The following is a 6,000-nucleotide window of genomic DNA, read 5'->3' as shown; positions in this document are numbered from 1 at the left end:
CACACATGTGTATACACACACATGTATATACACACACATGTATACACACACACACATGTATACACACATACACATGTATACACACACACACATGTATACACACACACACACACACACTTATACACACACACACACATACAATGTATACACACAAACATGTATACACACACACAAACATGTATACACGTGTATACATACACATGTGTATACACACACACGTATACACACACACAATATATACATACACACAATGTATACACACACATGTGTATACACACACGTGTATACACACACACACATGTGTATACACACACACGTGTATACACACACACACGTGTACACACACACGTGTATACACACACACACACACACACGTGTATACACACACACACATGTGTATACACACACATACGTGTATACACACACACGTGTATACACACACATGTACACATACACACACACACACATGTATACACACACACACACATACAATGTATACACACAAACATGTATACACACACACACCCCAGCACCACCACATCAGCACACCGGTATGCCCCCCCAGCACACTGGCATTCTCGCCTCCCCACCATTCCCAGCCCCCATCAACACCATCAGCACCCACACATCGCCACCTTTGCACCTCCCCCATCGGCACACCCACATCCGCACCCCCACATCAGCACCAAACCCTCCCAAATCAGCACACCAATACAATCACCATCAGTACAGCCACAGCAGCACTACCACCGCACATGGGCCGCGTGGACCACTCCCCACCCAAATGCCACACCCACACCACAAACATCCCGGGCAACGCCGGGGCTCTCAGCTAGTACATTATATACAAGACATTGCATGCACAGTTAAAGAAAATATATATTACTAGCTGAGAGCCCCGGCGTTGCCCGGGATGTTTGTGGTGTGGGTGTGGCATTTGGGTGGGGAGTGGTCCACGCGGCCCATGTGCGGTGGTAGTGCTGCTGTGGCTGTACTGATGGTGATTGTATTGGTGTGCTGATTTGGGAGGGTTTGGTGCTGATGTGGGGGTGCGGATGTGGGTGTGCCGATGGGGGAGGTGCAAAGGTGGCGATGTGTGGGTGCTGATGGTATTGATGGGGGCTGGGAATGGTGGGGAGGCGAGAATGCCAGTGTGCTGGGGGGGCATACCGGTGTGCTGATGTGGTGGTGCTGGGGTGTGTGTGTGTATACATGTTTGTGTGTATACATTGTATGTGTGTGTGTGTGTATACATGTGTGTGTGTGTGTATGTGTACGTGTGTGTGTATACACGTGTGTGTGTATACACGTATGTGTGTGTATACACATGTGTGTGTGTATACATGTGTGTGTGTGTGTATACACGTGTGTGTGTACACGTGTGTGTGTGTATACACGTGTGTGTGTATACACATGTGTGTGTATACACATGTGTGTGTATACATTGTGTGTATGTATATATTGTGTGTGTGTATACGTGTGTGTGTATACACATGTTTGTGTATACACGTGTATACATGTTTGTGTGTGTGTATACATGTTTGTGTGTATACATTGTATGTGTGTGTGTGTATAAGTGTGTGTGTGTGTGTGTGTGTGTGTATACATGTGTGTGTGTGTATACATGTGTATGTGTGTATACATGTGTGTGTGTGTATACATGTGTGTGTATATACATGTGTGTGTATACACATGTGTGTGTGTACACATGTGTGTGTGTGTGTACACATGTGTGTGTGTACACATGTGTGTGTATACACATGTGTGTGTGTGTATACACATGTGTGTGTATACACATGTGTGTGTATACACGTGTGTGTGTGTGTATACACGTGTGTGTGTGTGTATACATGTGTGTGTGTATACATGTGTGTGTGTGTATACATGTGTGTGTGTGTATACATGTGTGTGTATACATGTGTTGTGAATACATGTGTGTGTGTGTATACATTATGTGTATGTATACCTGTGTGTATACGTGTGTGAGTGTATACGTGTGTGTGTATGTGTACATGTGTGTGTGTGTATGTCTCCATGTGTGTGTGTGTATGTCTCCATGTGTGTGTGTGTATGTCTCCATGTGTGTGTGTACGTGTACATGTGTGTGAGTATACGTGTACATGTGTGTGTGTGTACGTGTCTACGTGTACATGTGTGTGTGTGTGTGTGTAAGTGTACATGTGTGTGTGTGTGTGTGTGTGTGTACGTGTCTACGTGTACATGTGTGTGTGTGTCTACGTGTACATGTGTGTGTGTCTACGTGTACGTGTGTGTGTCTACGTGCGTGTGTGTACGTGTGTGTGTACGTGTGTGTGTGTGTCTACGTGTGTGTCTGTGTGTGTGTGTCTACGTGTGTGTGTTTGTGTCTACGTGTGTGTGTTTGTGTATACGTGTGTGTGTGTATACGTGTGTGTGTGTGTGTGTATACGTGTGTGTGTGTCTACGTCTGTGTGTGTGTGTCTACGTGTGTGTGTGTCTGTGTCCCTGTGTGTCCTTTGGCCCGTGACTCCGCCTCAGGGAAGGGGGGGTGGGGGGGGGAGGTGGTGGGAAGGGGGGGGGTGGGGGGAGGTGGTGGGAAGGAGGGGGGTGGGGGGGGAGGTGGTGGAAGGAGGGGGGTGGGGGGAAGTGGTGGAAGGGGAGGGGGTGGGGGGGAGGTGGTGGAAGGGGGGGGGAGGTGGTGGGAAGGGGGGGGGTGGGGGGAAGGGGGGGAGGTGGTGGGGAGTTGGAAGGGGGGTGGGGAGGTGGGAAGGGGGGTGGAGGTGGTGAGGAGGTGGTGGGAGGTTGTAAGGGGGGAGTGAAGGGAAGGGTGAAGGGGGGGTGAAGGGGAGTTGAAGGGTGGGGGTGGAGGGGAGGTGAAGGGGGGGGTGGAGGGGAGGTGAAGGGGGGGGTGGAGGGAGGTGAAGGGGGGGTGGAGGGGAGGTGAAGGGGGGGTGGAGGGAGCTGGAAGGGAAGGGGAGTGAGGGGAGGTGAGGGGTGGGTGAGGGGAGGTGAAGGGGAGGTGAAGGGGGGTGAGGGGAGGTGAAGGGGGGTGAGGGGAGGTGAAGGCCGCTCCCTCACCCGTCCGGCCGCTCACTCACCCGTCCGGCAGCTCCTCACCCGTCCGGCCGCTCCCACGTGGATCTCAGGCGGGAGGCAGCTTGTTGTGGCCGCTCCCCCGCTGTGTCCCGGGCGCTCGCTCGCTCCGCTGACTGTAGCGGCGCCGGGGGGGGGGGGGGGTGGAGGGGAGGTGATTTGAAGGGGGGTGAGGGGTGGGTGAAGGCCGCTCACTCACCCGTCCGGCCGCTCCCACGTGGAACTGAGGCGGGAGGCAGCTTGTTGTGGCCGCTCCCCGCTGTGTCCCGGGCACTCGCTCCTCCGCTCACTGTAGCGGCGCCGGGGGGGGGGGGGGGTGTTTGAAAGCGCGGGAGACACGGGGAGAGGAGGACGTGCGCGCGGGTGTGGAGGCTGATTTCGGGGAGGAAGAGGTGGAGGCGGGTATGTGAGCCCCCCCCCGGGAAATACAATGCTGCTAATGTACACCCCCCCCTACTGTGTGTGTGTGTGTGTGTGTCCCTGTGTGTGTGTGAGTGTGTGTGTGTGTGTGTCCCTGTGTGTGTGTGTCCCTGTGTGTGTCCCTGTGTGTGTGTTTGTGTCCCTGTGTGTGTGTTTGTGTCCCTGTGTGTCCTTTGGGCCGTCACTCCGCCTCAGGCCAATGAGAGGTGTGCGGGGGCGGCCAAGGGACCAATGAGATTTCCCCTAGGGACACCGGACATCCAGCAGGCAGGCAGGCTGGCATGCATGCATGCAGGCAGGCATACAGTGCTTTCACTAATATAGTATAAGATACCTTGTTCATTTATGTAACTGTACTTGTAACCATGTATTATTTTGTTTTACTCTGTGCCCAGGACATACTTGAAAACGAGAGGTAACTCTCAATGTATTACTTCCTGGTAAAATATTTTATAAATAAATAAATAAATACGCCTGATTTGAACAGACACCATGTGAGTGTGTTTTACCTGTGAGTATTTTTTATCAAGTTCATTTTATTGTATCAGTCTGCTCTATCTCTGGCTCTCCTTATATTACCACAGCAAGGTTATATCCAGTGGGCCACGCTACCTACTTACTGCTAACCTGTGCATTACACGTGGCTTTAAACAGCATAAAGATACCCATATATGCATTATGAAAAAATGGAATTTGCGAGTACAAATGTCATTGGAATTGGGGAACTATTTTCCTTAAATCACCAGACACATTGCACTATTGTTCGTACTGTATGTTTGTTTCCACATATACCTGCGTTCCGCTTCTATCAGGACTACTTGTAACTATGTAACTATGTACATCAATATTAGGTAAGGACCATAAGACAGAGGGGTTAAAATACCCTATTACCATTAAAAACAATAATTAAAAAACATGTGCATATAAAGTAGTTGTATTTATCGCATTTTGTTTATAAAATCAACGCAGTTCTGCTCCGGAGACCCGCTGCTCATCTACACTAGTATTAAAACACTTATAGCAAAACAGCTGCTACCCACAATAAACACTAATATCCACCTCCTCTTCAGCCACATGATTGATACCAGAGGCCGCGGTTGTCCAGGGGTCCTCAGGTGGTCCCCGCGGATGTCTGGGGGCCCTCGGGTGGTCCCGGTGTGTCAGGGGGTCCTCATGTGGTCCTGCGGGTGTCCGGATGTCCTGGACTTCTTTGTTTCTTGTTTTATACAATTGGCCACGCCCAGTAGCACTCCTTTTGACACTTATATACATATATATATTGTGGTAATTTGGGCGGGGAGGGGTTCTGAGAGGTTGCTGGGTATCTGTGTGTTTGTTAACTTTGTCCAGCTGGTCTCTGCTGTTTTGGAGGTTATTGGCTCCTCCCACCCAGGGTTTAAAGCTCGCCCCTCCCCAGGTTCTCTTTTCATGCAGCTGGTTGCGACAGGGTCAATGCCAGGACCATCCTTCCACTAATTATAGAGGTAAATAAGAATTTTAATCAGTTAGTGTTAGGACCTGTGATATTATGGTCATGTCTTGAAAGTGGCTTGCAGGCTTATACAGTACGCTTTTGCCAAAGGGTTAAGTAAATTACCCTTTTTTCAAGATATATATAGGTATTTCACTGTGTATTTTTGTCACATTGGATGTTGCTCTGGACTTCTTTGTTTCCTGTTTTATACAATTGGCTACGCCCTGTAGCACTCCTTTTGACACTTATATACATATAAATATTTTGTGGTAATTTGGGGGGGGGGTTCTGAGAGCTTGCTGGGTATCTGTGTGTTTAATCCACACAATGATAAGTAATTAGCTGAGTTGCCGATCGATCCGTTCTCCTGTGATTGATCAACGAAGATTCGGCTCGGGGGTTCACTAAATGGCTGTCAGTGCAGCAGAAGAGGACCAAAGAAACAAACTTCTGTGGGGAAGATCATGTGACCAGAGAGTCACTAGATACAATTGGGGCACTGCTAGAGAAAGGGCAGGGCTCAAAAAGGGGGTGGGGTCAGAGACTGTTTCAGAAGACAAGGAGATGTGACTTTGTAAATGGTTGATATAGAAACAAAAAAATGCTCGTTACATTATAATACATTAAAAATGTCATTCAGAGTTATTTAAAATAATGCTACAAGTATTTTCTCATAGTACAGAACTGATTTATTTAAAAAAAAAAAACAGACATGGATGATATTGTTTGGTCTGCAGGTTTAAAGCACACAATTACTTATAGGATAGCCATAGGAAATATAGAGCATACAGTCCAGTAATTGAAACATCATGTCCATTTAAGAATATGAATTCTCTCATCATATCTTTACTCTAATAAAGTTTACCATAATTGGACTTGAATCCATTATGATGCAATAGAGAGAGATTGTAATCTAAGTCTGGTGCCGAGACACAGAGAATTGAAGTCCCTTGCCCAAGGCGACATCCTGAGAAGCAAAAGCAGCCCAATCTTTCCTTTTGCATGGTTAGATTTGTTTAAAGGAGGCCATTCAA

General features: G+C 48.4%; 1 long non-coding RNA gene across 1 annotated transcript in view; it reads right to left on the bottom strand.

Annotated features, from left to right (window-relative positions):
• Positions 1-4,470: 4,470 nt before the first annotated feature.
• LOC142470085 (uncharacterized) overlaps positions 4,471-6,000 on the bottom strand; it is a 32,109-nt gene continuing 30,579 nt past the window's right edge. Inside the window, exon 3 of the long non-coding RNA XR_012789161.1 lies at positions 4,471-4,964. This is a non-coding gene — a long non-coding RNA (uncharacterized LOC142470085). The remainder of the gene's footprint in view (positions 4,965-6,000) is intronic.

This window comes from Ascaphus truei, chromosome 19 (genome assembly GCF_040206685.1).
Source record: "Ascaphus truei isolate aAscTru1 chromosome 19, aAscTru1.hap1, whole genome shotgun sequence".
NCBI classification, from domain to species: Eukaryota; Metazoa; Chordata; class Amphibia; order Anura; family Ascaphidae; genus Ascaphus; species Ascaphus truei.
This window is presented reverse-complemented; position numbering and strand designations above follow the sequence as displayed.